General features: G+C 29.4%; 1 long non-coding RNA gene across 1 annotated transcript in view; it reads left to right on the top strand.

The window, feature by feature from the left end:
• The window catches only part of LOC122848742, a 48,467-nt gene that overhangs the window by 17,476 nt on the left and 10,774 nt on the right, over window positions 1–20,217 (top strand). The window contains exon 3 of the long non-coding RNA XR_006373482.1: window positions 4,838–4,873. This is a non-coding gene — a long non-coding RNA (uncharacterized LOC122848742). The remainder of the gene's footprint in view (window positions 1–4,837; window positions 4,874–20,217) is intronic.

Genomic DNA, 20,217 nt, shown 5'->3' with positions numbered 1-20,217 from the left:
TGAGGTTTTTCTTTTTCAATTTTTCAGCTCTTTGTCAATGTTGTTTGTAGATTTTTTCATAATTTCACGAAATTGGGGTTCAAGAATGAACATGTATTTTCATTAAATAATAGTTTTTAAATATGTTTTTAATTCACTTTGAATTTAATGCATTTTAGATTTTTTTTTTTTTTTTGATTGATGACTCACGAAATTTTGTATATAGATTTTTATTTTTTTTATTTTTCTAATGTCACAATATTTAAAGGACCAAAAATAAAATTATAAAACATTATTGAGATAATAAAATAAAATAAAACTTACTATTTGGATTAATTTTTAAAAAGCTATTCAATTAAAAGTATACATCATCTTATCACTTCAACGAAAACTGTCATCGGTCTTCTGGACATTTCATTAGTCGTCGTCGTCTTTCCCGCACTTGCTCTCATATTATTTGCTATCCTATTTTTCTGTGTTGTCAAAAACGCGCATCAGTCATTTTTTTTTTTAAATTTAAACACTCAATAGAGACAGGCTCCAACTATTCTCAAAAAAAAAATTTCGTCATGTGCATTATTTATTGCTAAAAAAATTGAATTCTATTTTTAAATTTTTTTTTTCCATACAGTTTTTTTAAATTAACGCAACAATGACAATCATATACTCAAAACCTGATAATGAGTCTCAATAAATTGTAGAACAATCAGTCAGCCTCGTGTATAAAAAAAAAAAAAATTCAATTTTTTTATTTACAAGAGTAATTCAATAATAAAAAAAAATATTTAAATATTAATTTAAGTTGCATAGTTAAATTTTTTAAAAATCATTACTCGAATAAAAAATAACATTAGTGCGTACATAAAACCATACTGGCGTTTAAAAAAAAAAAATCATAAATATATAGATATATATCCAGTAAATTGTACAAGTCTACTAAATTCATATGCAACTCCGCCCACGAAAGAAAGTTCCCAAGAGTTTGGCCTCATCGTAACCGAGTCAAACTGAAAAATCAAGGCATAAAGCATCAAAGTAGGTGTGTCGAAAAATGCTGTATAACATAAACACCGGTAAAGTACATAGCTCCACAAACCCATCATAGACATGTCGTTGAAAGCAAGTGTGTAAAAAAAAAATAAAAATCGAAAAATAAAAAAAAAAGATCCATAAAAGTTAAATTTCAAAAGAATGACTTCGCAATGCTTTCTTCTTAATGATCTGAAAATGTTCTTAGCTCCCGGGGTGCGTATCGAATGCTCGAGTGTATTCATCTCTTGATCTCAAGCCGACTTTATTGACTTTTTTTTTCGCTCCATATGTTTCCTGAAAAAAAAAAATCATAACAAAAAAAAAATTATTATAAAAAAATTCAACAGTAATAGTAATAACGAGATTCATTGGTAGAGAGGACAAAAAAAAAAAAAAGTCATTATATACAATACAGAGACAGTGTAACAGAGAAACTTGAAGGGCGAAAAAAAGGGGTTCACATATGAGGAAGTCTTGAAGAATCACGATGATGTAAAAGGCACGACAGGGGGTCACTCGGTTGGACCACGCGACTCGTGTCCTCACTTGTTGCAGTGACTCTACTCTTTTGATATTTCATTTTTTTTTTATTAATTTATTTATATATATATATATTTATTATCATTGTTATATATTTTATTATTATTATTATTGTCAAATGTATGTGTTTTTATGAACGAGAGTGTGTACCTTGGGGGTCCAAATATCCCGTAGTTTTCGGGTGCGTATTTTCGCGCTGTTGTTGCTAACTCGACGTTTAATCATCAACTCGCCAGGGAATAAACCCCCTTGACTATACTACACACTTGAAAAATATTGCCAATGTCATTTGTTATGTTTATTCTTAATGTATATCTATGTATTCAGCTGACATTGATTCTTTTATATATATTGTCATCATTGTCACTAATACATGCATCATTTGAAATTTTGATCAAATAATGATAATTTAATTTACTTTTTTTGCTTTTAATATGCGACAATTAAATTTCTTGTGGTTTTATTTTTGATCTATATAATTCTTCATTTGCTCAATGACTTTTTGAGTATTGCAATTATTTTGATGGTGTTTTAATTGCATCTGGATATTACTATTAATTTGTTTTTTAATTTTTTTTTTTTTTTTTTTCGTTGGTTCACTTTTATTGTCTTATGTTCTGATGACTTTATATAGTTATTCTACGTGACTCTGAAAATAACACCCTTGAACGTCGCATAAAGTAAGACGTGCCAGGGCTTCACAATTCCACTTTTTATGCTATGTGACCTCATCAACTTTCATTGCCCTGGACCTAATACTATTCTTGTCTTTCTTTAATTTGATTTTTCCCCAAAATAAAAAATAAAAAAATTAATATATGCAAAATATCATCATGAGAATATATATAACCATAAAACAAAAATATAATTAATTATAAAAAAAAAAAAAAAAATAACTTGTGTAGATATAACTTTATATGTTTGATTTATAAAAAATAAATTCACAAACTGCGATCCATAAATTCCAAGTGGTCAATTAAAACACGAGGTGCTAGATGAGAAATATGAAAAAGAATTTAAAATAAAGTATATATGTCAGAATAGTATAATCTATATGATAAAATATTATTATAAAAATAAATAAATGAATATAAAATGAAATAATTAAAATAGAAATGGCTAAAAATGCAAGATGAAATAGAAGATGCCAGTAAAAAGAAAAAAAAAAAAAAAAAAAGAAGGAAACAGAGAAAGGTCTTGATAGGGTTACTTGGGTTTTGGTGAGTTAGAGTCGGGTTGCAAAAAATAAAAAAAAAAAAATAATACAAGATGAATAAAAAAAAGGGTGATGCGTTTATTTTTGCATTGGTTTAAAGGGGGAGTTGGGTGGGCGCCCCCGTGTGGCAGCGTCTGGTATCAGTATATATATATATAGTAATGGTGATGCGCGTGAAAAGAAGAAGAGAAGAGGTCTGGTGAGGCCAACTGATCATCGCATGCATTTAAATTGGTTCATTAAAGCCCCTGTGGCCAAGCGTTGCTTCTTTTATTCCTCTTTTTTTTTTTTTTCTTCTTCTTTATCTAACGTTTATACACTACATTTTCAGCGTGCATAATCTACACGAACATTATATACATATAAAAACATAAACCACAATTGTATAATACATAAAATTTTACATATAAATATCATTTTACTTTGACGACAATATTGTTACATCAAAAAAAATTTAAGAATCGACAGTATATATTTTTTGTTTTTCAATTTTTTTATTCTAATTTTGTAAAAAAATTTATAAATATCAAAGTCATACGTATGGAGATAAGAGATGTCATAAAAAATAGCAACAGATTTTTATTTATATATTTTTTTTTTGTCTAAATAAGCGTAAAAAATTTATGATACATTTAACTGAATGATGCGAATTAAGTTTGACATGTAAAAAATAAAAAAAAATAAACCAATGACATTGGATTTGTAAACCGTGGGTGAGCTTAATGTCGACGCGTGTGTCCATGACACTTTGATAATGGACGAGGCGTGTTGCACGCACGTCCACGTGCATCCCTGCAGTGGATCACATCGATGACATTATTTTTTTATTTTTATTTTTAAACATTTTTTGTTTTGTGAGATGGGCACACAGTGGTCGAATTTATATATATTATAATTTGAACGACAGGGCGGTCTCAAATTTTTTACATATATACATATATCATTCACCAATAATTTCGATGTCATAATTTGTCATTCCAAGTATATATTCAAGTGTGACTTTATATATCAAATATTTTGATCTATAAATTAAACGATAATGATTTTATTTTATTTTCAAAATTAATTAGTATTAACACACTGCTGTGAGAATTTATTATTTGAATAAAAAAATATTTTAAAATCAATTAATTATTTTAAATATAAAAAAATAAATAATCTTCATAGTTATATCACAAAATTTTTTAAATTATCTTCATTAAAATATATGCAAAAAAAAAAAAAAGGAGATAACACGCAAAAGTGGAATGTTTTAACAGTATGCAAAATGTGTTGATATAAACATGAATGGATGAGGCCAATTTAGCCGTCGGTTCCTGATGGAAAGACAGGCGCGTGACCCAATCGTCCCGTCCGGTGCTCGGTACAAGTCCCGGTAGTTAGCGTCACGCGTCCAAAACCTAACAATAATCATCCACACTAATTTATTTACCCATACATACATTATTTTAACACGCATATACATACAGACATCATCTTTTCTTGCTTTTCATTCTTCTGTTTACCAAGTCATTGACCATCTATTGCCTGCAGTATTGGTCTTTGCGTCGGTGTTTTTTTTTTTTTTTTAATATTTATTTATTTATATTGTTGCTGTTGTTGGAATTATTTGGTAATAGTGTTACATTGTGGTCATGATAAAACATGAACGCACATACACATCAACCCCTATTTTGTTTTTTTTTTTGCACTTGGTTTGACTAATCTTGCTGGCATTCGATTGACAGCCGGACGTCAGTTCTTGGGGTTTAGGTGCGTGCACGCGATTGTTTTTTTTTTTTGTGGGAACCAAAAATGTGTAGTTGTAGTTTATACAGGGCAAAACATCAATGATCATACAGAAAAAACTAACAAACCCTCCGACATATACCACTCGACAATACAATAATAAGATGGATTATTCGGTCTGTGTGTACGATATTGGTGACTGATTCCATTCGAAAAGAGCATAATCATTGTCATATTTTTTTGATGCGTTTTTCTATATTTATAAATACATGTTTAATTTAGTTTTTTTTTTTTTTTTTATAATAGAATACAGGAAATTTATTTTTTGAATTATTGTTACAGATGATATGAATTTTGATGACATCAACTGCAATTTAGGTGAGTTTAGAAATTTATTTCATTTTTATTTTCAAATGACTCAAGTCTTTGGTATTTGTTTAAAGTATTTTTGTAAAAAAAAAATTCGTCTAAATGAAAAGATTATAAAAAAGCAACTCTATACATAATCAATCAATTTTTTTTCGCTATGAAAAATTATGAAGTCGACTCTTCTAAGATTGAACCAAACACTTTAGTATTCTTTCAAGTATATTATTTTGTTAAATTTTTGCCACTAAAAATATTTTGTTACCCCAAATATAATGCATATAGTACTTGTGTATTTGATATTGAATCAACTATATTATTATTGAGTATACAAACTTGTGTATTTATCTTGAGGACTTCACACTACGTTTGTTTAACATCGCACTTTATCCGGAAGTTTTATCGACTTCTTTCTCTTGCCCCTTTCAATAAATATATACATATATATTTTTTTAATATTCAATATCGAAATCCGATTACTAAAATTAATTCTTGAGTGTGTGTTGAGAGAACGTGAGAGGAAGAAACACAAGCGGATGATTTTCCAGTTGACGCTCAAATTGTGTACATGAATGTTGGAAATAATATAACTGTTCAATATATATATGTATATATATTTTACCCCCCAAGTAAAAGCTCTCGATCTCGGGCTCTTGATCCCCCGTCATCTGCCAACTATTTGTTCCTCTTAACTCCCCTCTGTCTGCATCACACACATATATCTATTTCCTCTATTGCATCAATGTTTGCACAAATATTTAACCATTCACTGTACATATATATATGTTTATCATCAGTATGACACACACTTATAAATCTATTTGCAAACAATTAAATTAAATATAAATCTATGATTATATTTTTTTATGATTAATTTTCATACAATTTTTCAATTGTTTAATCGATATTTGGCACATGATTCAATGCAAAAAAAAAAAAAAAGTGCAATTCAAACAGCTGTAATATATCGTGTTTATCTATGTAACTGTACTATTTAATTTAATTTTTTTCATGTATATGAGTGGGTGGAGAAGGTGGAGTTTTTTTTTTTTTTTTTCATTTGATTTTTATTTTGAGAGGGAAAGAGTCAAAGTGTCTGGATGTTTGAAATTGGGGTTGAGGGGGGATTTCTAGAGTGGACCCCCGTTGGGCAGTTTTGTATCGGGTATATATAGAAAGATCCCGTGTCCGAAAAAGGGGAACCCCTGGGGCGATAATTAGGGGCCCGCGAGTGTTTCTGGCCCTCGAGTCAGCAGTCCTTGAAGTTTTGCCGACGCCCTCGAAAACATCACTAGTCATCGACTATACGAGACGAGAGTGTACCAAGCATCGTCTCATCTCTTTTTTCTTCTAGCCTTCACCACTTTATTCTTCTATATATTTTATAAATTTGTGTGTGTGTGTGTGTGTAAATTCGTTATGTATATTTGTAGATTTTTATATACACCCATTATTTTATATATGTTTTTATATTCATTTTTTCGTGACTTGTATTTGGACGTCGAGGGAGAGTTTTGTTTTATAAATCGTGACCTGTTGACATGTTTCGAAAAACATTATTTTATTTTTATATTTTTTGTTAGACTGAATAAGGCGCTATCGGCTATATTGTATGTATATACTCGAGTGTCTTTAACAACTGATTGGTTTTTTGTTTATGAAATACAACACAACATATTGATTTTTTTTTTTTTTTTTTTTTATTTCTTTCACAATTTGAATTATTTGAGGGTTGATTTTGTGTTGAAATTATTTATCCATCATATGACAATTTCATTATTTTATCGAAAATATTATAAATAGATTAATAGTCATTTTGAAAATAGATTAAGTCGGAATTTTAGTTTAGCTATTTGGCAGTCCATATATATATATAGTTGATTTTGAATTTTTATTACATGATAAATAAAAAAATAATATTCATATTTCAGCATATAATCTCGATTGGATATCAAATATAATATCAACAAAATAATTCAAATTTTTAAATATCAAATATCATATTAAATACATGTATATCAATTTGAATTTAAAACAACAAATTTTCCAATAAAATTTCTGTTAAAACTTAATTTTCAAATTAAAAAAAAATTACATACATATGTAATATATAAATAAAAAATAATAAAAATGTTAAGGCAATTGCGGGGAATATAATGTCTTGGGATTTTATGAACGTAGCCATCAATTGGGAATTGAAGGTCACCCTCCCTCGATCAGCTAACAATAAAAATAAAAAAAAATCAACAATAAAACCAATGAATAAAAGAGAAAAAAAATAAAATAAAATAATAATAATAAAAACGACCACAACGACCGCAAAACGCGGTCTGGCCAACATCAATTTCTCATGTCTCGAAGGCAAAATGTAGTGTTGATGCCAATATGAAGAACGGCCTCAATTGTTATACTACAAATCGTAGTCTAGTTTTTCGTGGGATTTCCTAGGTCATGGCTCTGTCATCTGGATGCCGATCGTTCTCGCCCACACAATTCTTCGGTTTCTTTATCCTCTAATTTATCCCTCTACAATTTTGAAATAATTCTCAACATTCACAAGACGATTGCGGGAAAATTTCAAGCACACGCCAGACGTGTATTCAACATCTATATGAACGCATCTGTTTGTTTCCACAATTTCCTATTTACATGGTTCAAATATATTTTCCAAAATTAGTATCAAAATTTCAATTAAATTAATTTTATAAAATGATAAAATATCTAAGCCATTCCTAAATCAAAAAATATATAAAAGTTTTTTTGGAATAATTATTTTTGAAAAATAAAAACAAATATAAAACATTGCGGTCAACATGAACAGTGTACCACCTGTCTCTCTGGTCATGTCCCGGACGTATGTTGGCATTTATTCGTTCGTCCCTTTGTCCTATGCCCGCGAAGTTACCCGACAGACAGTTCCACTTGATTAACCAAGTTTATGCCTGTGACGGGGCGCGCACATATATGATATACATATATGACATTACATCCCTTTTGCGTATTCTCTCGTCTCGTCCAATCACCATGACGAGTGTTACAACTGTATGTACCTTTACTATATATACAACACACGTCTGTCGAGATGTTGTTCAACATGAATTCATATATACACATCAACATTTTACACTTTTAAATTTTTTATTTCTGTTCTCCTTTTGTTGAACATTTCAAACTATTTTAAACAAAAAAAAAATAAAAAGAAAAATTACTTGAATATATATATAACAAGTTTTATAAAAATAAATAAATAGAAAAATGTTTTTTATGATGAATTTTATGACGCACAAAAGTATTGTAAAACATACTTCAATAATTTTAATAAATACTTATCAACATAAATAATAACCAACAAAAGCTATAAATATTTTAATGTTTAGAAAAATAAAATAAAAGAAACTCCTTGAAATGTCAATAATCAATATAAAAAAAAATAATAATAAAAAATAAAATTAACTGATATCTTTAAGTGTACGTACATTGAATTAAGTTGTGAAAGTGTGAAGGTGATCAATGATAGCCAGTATATTCGTTAAAGTTAGTGGACCAGTGCAGAGTTGAAAATTGCAATGAATATACATCTACCAAAAACTATATATATATAGATTGACTGTTATCATAGAAATATATCTTTCTGCTCGCTCGAAAGTTTCAAAATTCAGCATAGGCAGACAAGAGAAGTGATAAAGATACGACGACGAGTTGGGTGGTGTATATAATATACATAAGGGTCGTGTGAAAGAAAGAAAGAAAAAAAAAAAAGAGTGAGTGGGTGGAAAGTCAGAGGATGTATATGTATGATATCGGCAGTGTATGGGGGTGGGGGGAAATTTTTGAGACGATCAGTCACCGACTGGGTGCAGATAAATCTGACTCATAAGTTACAAGGGAATAGTCCCATGGGGTTGAAAATGGGGACCTTTTCATGTACCGTTATCCGAGTAGACGACTGATGTTGACGGTATACGCATGGCTATCTGCCTCAAGTCTAGTCTGTTGGAGTATTTTGAGGGATCTAATGTGTATGTGTGTGTAGCCCATATCAAGATCTTTTTGCATTTATGCATGGTAAAGAGAAGGAGGGGGACACATTGTGGGAAGGATATATATAATGTGAGGGTGTAGTAGGAGAGAAAAGGTCGGGTGGGCGAACGCAGGGTTGTGCTTATCTTTCGCGTTATATTCCCGAAGGGCGAGCTTCAATGACGGCCTGGGACCAGCCAGATAACGCAAAATCCCTCTTTCTCTCGACCCTTCGTGCGCCCATCTCAGCCGTGTGCACCAGGGGTGTCGAAGCCATCGTTGACGCTATATATACATAGTTTTCTTTTTATTTCAGTTTTTTTTTTTTTCCTTTTTTTTTCAATCTCGTATTTTTTATATATATATATAATTTTTTTCTCTTTTTCTTTTTGCTTATACGAATAAAGCTCTTCTATACTGTATACACACGCACACTCTTCAATTTTATCTTCACCTTTGCGAGCTTTTTCTCTGTTGTCATTTTTTTTTTTATTTTTCTTTTTGACGCTGGGCTTATTGTGCACCCACGTTGGAGATTTCAGATTGAATAGTGCCTTCTTCTGGATATATATAGATATACAGAAGACGACTCAAGGCCGTACGTTATTTAATTTTCGTTTTCTTATCTACTTCGAGCGACATTTATTCATTTTTTTTTTTTGCATTAAAACCACAAACTTTAATATCTTTATGTACATTCTTCTTCATTAAATAAATATACTGGTATTAGCTTGAGGCTTTATTTTTGCCAGAAATTTTCCTGTCATAAACAGAAAACTGAAAAATAAATAAACTATTTTAAAAAATAAAAAAAGAAATTTTTTTTTTATCAACTGACAATATGATTTTTAATTAAAAACTATTCCAGCTTATCTAATTTTAATAATCACATAATTTTCATATCAATGCCAAATAGTTTAAACATTATTTTCAAATGTTTATTTTTATAATTAAAATTTCAACTCCGATTGATCATTGCAAATTTGTACATGTTTCTACATAGCTATATATATATACAATCAAACAAATATAATAAGCTATAATTTCTTTTACCTGTACCATGCATGTCTCGTTAGTTTGATCAAATTATATATAGATATATCAAAATATGTAAATTTAAATATGTATATATAGTTTTACTCGTCTAAAGTTGAAGCCGACTCACGTGAACCGAGTTGAGTCGAGTCGAGAGGGTGATCGGTCGTTCGTGAAATAAGCTCTGCCAGTAGGGTTTTGGTGGTTGCGCCCGAGGCGACTTAAGGGGTGCAAACGTTGAAGGCAACCAACCCCGAAAATACATTGAAGCCCCAAAAAATAAAAAAAAAAAAATATTTTACCCAAGTTTTTCACCCCAAATGCGACATCAAAACATATACGCAATACCAACACACATATTTATCCACCACTATCACCACAAATTCAACTTACATATATACAAAGGTATACACACCAGTTATACCCTTCGTACTTTTGCCCTGCTATTTGGAAGACCATCAAAAAATACTCCCTTAAGTTTTCCTCCCTCTCTTTTCATTTATCTCTCTCTCCCTTTCTCTGTTTAACCACTTCTCTCCTGCAGCTTTCACGTCTTTCTGCATCCCCTAGAAAGCCGCGAGTTATCCAGCTGCTGATGACGTTTCCACGTGGCTACCCGCGAGGCTCGCGTGTTTTCGACATTGACCATATCAATGATTCTGCAGTATGCGTACATGTATGGGGGTCGGTAGGTTACATCCCCTAGTATACTTGGCATATCAATCGACTACTTTATACTATATATAACATCGACTATCGTTTCGAATTTTATTTTTTTTTTCTTCTCTGATATGTGTCGATCGTTTATTTTTTTTATCCTGGTATCTCTGGGTGATTTTCAACTCATCTTCGTAGCTAATCCAAAATTTCACGGTTAAATTTATACCAGACATGTATAAATTTCTCTCTATTCTTTCCACTGGAGTTAACACAATTATTTTTCCTTTTTTATAATGGTATATATATTTTTTTTTATTTTATTATAAATTGTTTTATTGATTATTAGAAATCTGACGAATGATAAGTCTCTTGGAAATGAGAGGAAGAGTCGGGAGGGTGAAATCTCGATGCTTCATTGATCAAAAGAAAGTTTATTTGATTTTTTAACATTTGAAAATTGTTGTTTTTAAAAGTCAAGATTCATATATTAATGTTAATTGTCTTATGAAATTTTTTTTTTATTGTTTGTTTATATTGTTGGTTGAATTGTAATTTTTTTTGTCAACGAGTATCAGTTATAGGCAACATTTATTTTGGGTTGAAAAAAAAAAAATTAAAGTATCTTTTGTTAGTAAAACCACAGTGGGGCTATGAAATGGCTATGACATTGGTAGCTCTAACCAGATGATGACTTTTGATCACCGGAAGAACCACAGGGGGCAACCTGTCAGATACCTATCGTTGAAATATATATGACAATATATTATTAACATCTTCAATACACCAAGATTGACACTTGTCATTTCTTACTGAATTTACTTTTTTTTTTTATTTTATAAACTCAAGGGTGGCAGTCATTTATCTTTTAGTTTTTTTTTTTTTCAAAAAAACTATGTCATTTTTATACATAGATAATATAAATTTATTTTGTTTATTTTTTCTAAATCATTTATCTGTTTTTTATTACTATTATTATTCATTTTTTTCGTGGAGACTTTTTTTTTTTTCATTGTGTTTTGTATATTATTTTTTTTTTTGGAGGACACACCTGTAATATTTGCATAATAAAGACATCAATGCTGTCTCGTTTTTTGAATCTCGATATATATATTGCAAGTTGAATCAGTACTTTAAATCAAATATGACAATAATTTAAAAAAATAATATATATTTATTCATAAGTAACAACAAAGTAGCTTTACAATTTTTATTTTTATATATATTTTTCATTATGAATAACACTCAAAAGTAATAGATTTCATATTGTTGTTATAGACTGTATATTATTCAGAAAATGAAACCATAAAAAAAATATTATGAATAGTGTATAGAACTTTTGATTATACATATGTATATACTTTTACGATTTCATCTGTTACTATTTTAAAATGAAACAATACATATAAAATGACAAATTGAATTTTAAATAAAACAATATAATAAATAATAATTTTTGATGAAGGTTTCGCTTGTCGAAAATATATTTGCAATCAGTATTTTTGCGTGCGAGTTTTAAAAACTTGAAGTGACACTTTACCGGTTGATATTGTTTATAAATATTTTTTAATAATATTTTTTTTTATATATTCAGTTTTCATAAAAATAACAACTTCAGGTTTTATGACACGATGACTTGAAGACTAAAATGATTTTATTGGCATAAATTACAATAAAAAAAATTAATATTCAATGCAGCAGGTAGTGGTAGCCCATATAATATCATTCATAATAAGAATAATAAATACACTTGAATAAAAATCAAATGTAAACACATAATTAACACTCAGCCATTTTCGGCACAGTCTATTAATTATTTGATTACAAGGTTCACAAAATGAAAAAAAAATAAAAGAAATATAACTTGACTTGGACAGCTCACCATCAGTATCAATATAATTCTTTCTTAATACATATACACTTAAATAAACATATATAAATAAACATAAATATATAGAATCATCAAAAGATGAAAATATATTTACGGAAGCCACAATGAGTAAAAGTTAGCGTTTAATTTTGACACGCCTTCTTTCGTCACGCACAGTAGCAAAACGCACCAGCATATTTGTACCCTTAAGCATTAGCTATATCCACTTGGCTTGTCATATTTTTTTTTTTAATTTTTAATTTTAGTTTATTATCTAGACAAATTTAACTAAATCATCTCTATTTCTATGCACGATTTGCTGCGATAAACACTCTTGAACTATAATCATGATTTGTGATTTCAACTGATGATCTGTATCAAACTGATCAAGTGATTTTACAAGTAGCAAGTTAAATTATTTATATCCAACATATTGATTACAAAATTTGTTGTTATTTTCCTTTTTTTTTTTTTTCTATAAAAATAATTTATTGATTTATTAAAATTTGACGATATTTATTTTCTTTATTTTATTATATAATGTGTTGGTTAATGTCTCTGGGGCATTTTGATGGAGTTGTGTGCGGCCTTGTGTCTTGGGTGTGGTATATCTTGGTGACCCGTAGGGCCCAACAATAAAGACCATACGTAACTTGATGTGCATAGATGCTGCTATTATTATTATTATAATTATTATGTATATAGTTATTGGTAACTGTTGGTGTAGCATATAAGTGGTTTCCGGCATTTTAAAGTTAATAATCGTCTTGAGCCTATTACCGAAGTAGCCAGTCTTGGGGCTGGTCCGTGTGCCTACTGTTGTGCCTCGAGGGCATATTCAAATGGCTATACTTTCTATATAAATCTTTATATTCATTTATATCTTTCCTTTTCCTGTTTAAAAATTGAAACCCGATCCATCGAATTTCTATATAAATTTATTTATTTATTTTTTTCTTCCGATGCAACCTCAATCATTTTGACCGATCTTTTTTCTCGTACAACCAAATGGCGGTGTTATCTTTAATCGGGACCGGATGCACTCGATACAAATGTCTCAAAACCCTGTGAAACAACAACATTACAACAACGACTACATTCAAACAAAAAAAAAAAATATTAAATATTATTATCATTTTGTTAATATTTTTTTTCTTTTTTTTTATAAATAATTTGCAATACTTAATGTTACATTTCACGGCTAGTATTATATATACAATGTTGAAAAATAATTTTGTATATTATTTTCGATAAAATAATTTTGTATATATTGATGATAATGTTTTGTATTTTGGCTCCATCAAGTGTATTTACATAAATATGTGTGTATACATGTGTGGATAATATTTTTTTTTTTTTATAATATATATATTTTATGTGTGGGTGAATATAATATTGCAAAGGTGTATACGTAAGTTGGGACCGAGAGAGTTTATAATCACGGGGGCTATCACAAACCCTAAGTGGGCTTCCTGCCCGACCTCAGAATTATAGATAATGTCGGATAATAATAATACATCCCGGTTTGTTGTTGAGACGAAAGAGAGAGAGAGAGACAAAATAATAAAAAAAGAAAGATTGTTCCACAATATATATATATATAAATATATACATCAGTATGACGATCGAGTGAATCAACGTGCGTTTTTGTTCTTTGGGTCGTCGAAACAAAATAATGTTGGACGTTATATCTCAACCTACTACTACTACTACCACCACCACTAATACTTGCAATAAATATAAAATTTTTGAAAATCATATTCTTATACAAAGTGCAGCTTCTTGAGAACATGATGATGATCGTGTTTTCTCTTCTTGGTACTGAAGTGCATGTACTGTTAGTGATTGTGGTTGTGATATTATTGGTAAAATGCGCGTGATTCTTAAGGAAGTTTATATATACATGTAGATGGTTTGATGCATCAGGCATATCAAGAGTGAAAACGGTGGAAGAGAGGTATAAAGAAGGAGGATAAATATAGGCTTGAGGAGGTGGACCCGGGGCCCTCCTTGTATTCCAGCCGCAGGCTTACCTTCTGGGCGTTGCAGTTAAACCAGCAAAAGAAAGAAAAAAACAAAAAAAAGATGCATATAAAGAGTTGGCTGTACATGTATATATCTATAGTTGTATAAACTTGTATACGGGAGTCAGGCCCAGCAGTCTACGGGCCCCGTACGTGCTGGGCCATAGGGTCATATCTGCAAGCCTCCTCTCTTCCTCCCATTGCCCGCACTTTTTTTTTGTTAATACTTTTTATTTATTTATTTTTTTTATTTGTTGGTTGGTTGGTTGGTTATATTTTTTTTATTTTTTTTTATTTTTCTTGTTTTCTTCTGGCTTTTATTATTATATGATTTTTTTATATTATTTTTGTTATTTCTCTTGGCGTTTTCTTTCGAATGATTCGTGTGTATTGGTGTGACGTTCTCCAGTCGTTTGCTCCGTTGTTTTATAATATATGTTTGTATATATATTGTGCCAAGTACGCGACCTCGGAGGCTGTGGGAGCGCGCTTGATTCCCGGGCTTATGATTCTGCGCTCTTTGCTATATCGTATCTTCATTGGTGAATAAAAAAGAAAAAAAAAATATATATATATAAATAAATAAATAAATATTTGAAAAAATAAAGGATAAAAAAATAAAAATTTCATGAGGAACCCACATTGGTTTTTTGGGACATGGATAGAAGCTTTTTTAAAATTCAAAATCGATGTTTATCGGAAATTAAATAATTGCATGGTGCGATCGAGAATAAATTTTTTTTTTTTTTTATTTTCTAAAGTTCAAAAAATTTTTAATGCTCTTAATTTTTTTCGGTGAAGTTCTAATGATCGACGGATGTATATAGTTTATATGGATTTTATTATTTATGATGATTTATTGGGATTAATTTTTTGAAGGTTTAAAAATAATGCAAAAAAAAAAAGCAAAAACTTATTACTTTATTTATGTGAATTTTTTTAATATAAATTTTTTTTTATAACAAGAAACGATTGAATATACTAGACATAGTCGTCGCTACTTTCTAATATTTATAATATTTTATTTTTATATTTTAATTCAGGTATATGTGGGGAATATTATATTATAGGGTGAAATATATATAAATGCACCAGAAGGGAATTAAATCGTGATAAATTGAAGGTTATAAAGTAAAAGAATGCTAATCGTTGCACCAGTAAAATCTGGCGACATAATTTTTCTACCAGTTATGTGATGACCACCCCTTGAATTGAACTACCTCCCTTAACATGTCAACTTGTGTATTCTACCCTCGTTTTGTATTTGAGCATTATAACATTATACAACGCAACGTAACCATAACGCACCATAAAGTAGCGATATGATATTCACCCCTGTTTTTTTTTTTACACAAGAACTATATCCCTAGGGCCTCTAGGTGCTTGGTCTTAACACACCCACTTTTTTTTTTTTTTTTTTTTAAACACGGACACCTGTTTCACGCTTTTTTTAAACGCCTTCTCCCCCATTATTTCTTTTTTTTTTTTTCAACCCAAGTCAAAAAATAACTCCCCTTACAATTTTCAGGATCATGCACTTTTTATATTTTTTTATTTCATTTTTGTCACACACCATCAGTTCAATTGCATATAAATTTTTATACGATTAATCATTTTTATTATCTGGGCTTTTTTTATTATATTTATTTTATTCTCTCAAATTCTCTAATTTTTTTTTTTTGATAACAACATGTACCATCGACGTCTGAATGAATATATATTTATTTATTTGTAAATCTCAATGTGACATGTAGTAAAAAATTCATAAAGATTTATTAATTCGAGTATTTATCCGAATCATTTCACGACAAATTTTTATCAGACCTAATAAAATCGAATTTCTGGAAATAATTGTATACAAGTCATATGTCGAGAGACAGAGAGAGAGAGAGGGGAAATATAAGAAAAAAAAACAAAAAAATAGTCAAAAAGAAACAGTTGCAAGCTCCGGGTGGCACCGACCTCTTTTATAGAAACACGAGGGTCATGACTATGTTCGTGTGCTCGACGGGGTGCGATATTTCAGACAAAAAGAGGGTATAGCAATAGGAGGACAGATGGTGGGCGTATCTGGACTGTTGTATATATATACGCTTGAACGTGCTGACGCCTGGTGCATATATTTTTGCAAAAGCTCTCTCGCACACATACACATGTTTATATTTATATTTTTAATTTTTTTCTACAACATGTTATCACCCTTTTTCTTTCTCTTTTACCCTTAAACTCATCATACTACCTTCTGGTTATAGCTTTTTCTTTTTTTTTTTTTCTGTGATATAAAATGAGATCAACTTCACGAAAATACAAGACTCATCAGATTTTTCAACGACACGCTATGCTGTCCCTCAATTTTCTTGTTGCTCAACAATCAGACGTATCACGCGATAAAAGTTTTCGTGATCAGCATTCCGGTGTTTACCTTTAACCATGTATATAAGATGGAAAAAAAATAAATATAAAATATTTTTTTTTGCGTTGAGTTCTTGATGAAAAAATGAAAATCGAAATTCTAAGAATGCATTTATTATTATAAACGAAATGTAGTAAAAAAAGATATTATTTATTTTTTTTTTTTAAATTCTAAAATATAAACACATACGTATGTACATGTGGTTTAATAGATGCATCAACATTATCCACTATAGTATTGTGATTAAAAGAAATAAAATTGCAAAAAAAAAAAAATACATAGGTAATTGCACGTTTCACTAATAATAATACTAATTTTCATCCGCACACAAAATAGTCTGCACATTACCAGCAGTAACATTGCGGCTAATTCGTGTTTCGTCCCCCCTCAAAAGTTAATGGTGCAGGCCAATGCTAGAGAAATGTTGAATTTGTATACAAATGTGTGTTGAACACGAGTGTAGTCATTTGGTGAACCCGAGGGTTGCAAAGTTGATATATACACAAAGAACAGAAAATGCATGGTCCACATATAAAGGAACAAAAAAAAAAAAAAAAGGCTAGACATATCATTTGTGCTTAGAGAAACAGAGAATAAAAAAAAATGTAAAATTATAAAAGCATTTTGAGAGAGAAATTGAGATGAAAGAAAGTATGTTTTTGATGCTAGAAACATTTTGTGGTGGATGGAAAAATGAGTTTTAATAGTTGTCAAGGGGTAAAGTCAATGTATGTGCAGACCATGATAAATGCCACTTGACTCTCGCGACTTTGTCATGGCTTGTCATGTAGTTACCTAATATTTTAATACAACAAAATGATCAATATTAAAAGCTCTATTTATATATTTTTCAACAATAATACCATGCTTGTTATTTTTTTTTTTATAAATATTTTTCACTTCAAAAATTGACTGAAAGAAATATATATACTTTTTTTTTTTTGCATTTGAAATTATAATTCATAGTTATTAAAGAAAATTTATTCAAAATTCAAATTTTATTTATTCATTTTGTTTTTTATCAGTTTTATAAATTCATCACAATTTTATTATCAGTAACATCATATTTTTAGTTATTACTGATAACTTATCAGGAAATAAAAAAAAAATATAAAAAAAAAAATTATTTGGAGAGTGTCACCCACACGACTAGCTTTCTCTCCGATAAATATTAAATGGTTCAAGCACTGAGATTGCACGCGTTTACAAAATAAATGGTTTGAAAATAACCGAGTACTATACATACCCTTCAGGCAAATTATGATTTTCTTCCCCTATCAAAGGGAGAAAAATAAAAGAAAAAAAAAAAATATTATCACATGGGTATAAATATAATTTAAAAAAACAAAAAAAAAAAACAAATCAAAAGTTAACATTTTTTAGCAAAAATTAAAGATGCAAAAATAAGAAAAGAAAAGAAAGAATAAAACAAAAGAAATAAATGTAAAAGAAAGAAAATAGGTACAAGAAAGAATAAAAAAAAAAAAAAGAAATTGGAAAGGGGCGGTATAATCGATTTGGACATGTGCAGTTCTCTTGAGGGTAAACTCAGCAACCCCTAACCCGCCAAACCTATTTATACAACAATACTCAACGTACACCCTCATAAACCACCCTTTGGACCACGCATCTATATATTTTCTATACCAAACACAACAAATTTATCTTTCTCTTTCTTTCTTTCATCTTTTGCAGGTTTTTAGTCATTTTTTTTTTTTATTTTTTGATCGTCATTCACATTAACTCTCCCGCAAACTTATACACAATCTCTTGTGATATACACAAACCCCTCTCACAAACACTCATTCTTTATTACATAGTATATATCGTTGTTCTTGAAATTTGCACCCCCGCACTTCTTGTGTATAGAAAATACGTACAAATATTTCAGTATACTGGAACGTAAACATACGCGATAATAAAGGGAGAAATATATTTTATTTAACTATAGGGGTAGAAAAATATTACATAAAGATATGTCTACTTGCTCTGGGCCACCTTTACATTTAAATTGGGGTCGTTTATATAATTAACCCTCTTTAGAACAGTTTATTTTTTGACCAAAATTTTCATTGACAGATCAAATTTTTTTTTTTTTTTCATATATAATATATAATTTAAATAAAATGACTAACTTAATTATAGGTTTGATTAAGTGATCAATTAAAAATAAAATAAATATTTGAATTATTTATTTATAAATTATATTTTTATTATAAAACAAAATATATTTTTTTTTTTATAAATTGATATTTATTTTTTAATAAATTTATAATAGTGTTAATAATAAAAAAATGATATTAATGATGATGATGATGTTAGACATTGTCAAATTAAAATTGATGAAATATAAAAAATTTAAAATTTAAATTTTTTTTATACATTGATGAGTCTTAGTATCAAAACCACGTAATACCTTGAAATCCATGGTATATATTTAAGAAAAAAAAAAATATAAATATAAATAAAAGAGGTGAAATAATATATATATCCTCGAGGCCGCGAATAATCACAAATGTGTTTTCTACCAGCCCAGCTGAGACGCTTGATAATCCGGATTGTGGATTAGTCTAAGCCTTTGGACTTGAGTCAGAAGCTACGGGCGGTCGGTGGCCTGTTTATTCACTCTGTTTCACTTTTACATTTTTCATAAATGTATATATTATATAAACTTTTATATATACATATAATTTATATGCGCGTATTGTACCACGTACAGTAGACAACTCACATGTATATTTAAGTTGAAATTTTTTTGACCTTGTATATAAAGTTTTTGATCCGTCGGATGTATTAAAACTTTGAAACACATATAAGTTGATACAATTTTTATAAACTTTTAAAGTTAAAAAAATAATAATTTTCAAGTTTAATTTTATAATTTTAATATACACCAAATAATAATACGTCAATAAAAAAAAAAAATAGATTGGTATTGTGTAACTCAATGAATGAACAAAAGTATATTTTGATACGAGACGATATCTCATATTCCCAATGGAGAATTGTTAATTCGAGACGCCAGTCGGTGGATGAAGAGATTGCCCTATATACATACGATACATACTGGCTATATATGAGAAAACATAAAGGGGGATAAGGATGGTGGGTTAGTGGTTAAGCAGGGCGTGATTCGTCAGGGCATATCACGACAATACATTATGTATAAGGCACATATGAAATGCGCGACAAGTTTTGTACGCCAAGCAAATGAGAAGGATTTATACTTACCGTCGGCTACACGAATATGCCACGTGTTTATAAATGACACGTGAGTTATAAAACGCGTTAGACTATGACACGTTTTGTTTTCTCCCTTTTATTCAAAATATAAAAA

Source organism: Aphidius gifuensis, linkage group LG2, assembly GCF_014905175.1.
Source record: "Aphidius gifuensis isolate YNYX2018 linkage group LG2, ASM1490517v1, whole genome shotgun sequence".
NCBI lineage: Eukaryota > Metazoa > Arthropoda > Insecta > Hymenoptera > Braconidae > Aphidius > Aphidius gifuensis.
This window is presented reverse-complemented; position numbering and strand designations above follow the sequence as displayed.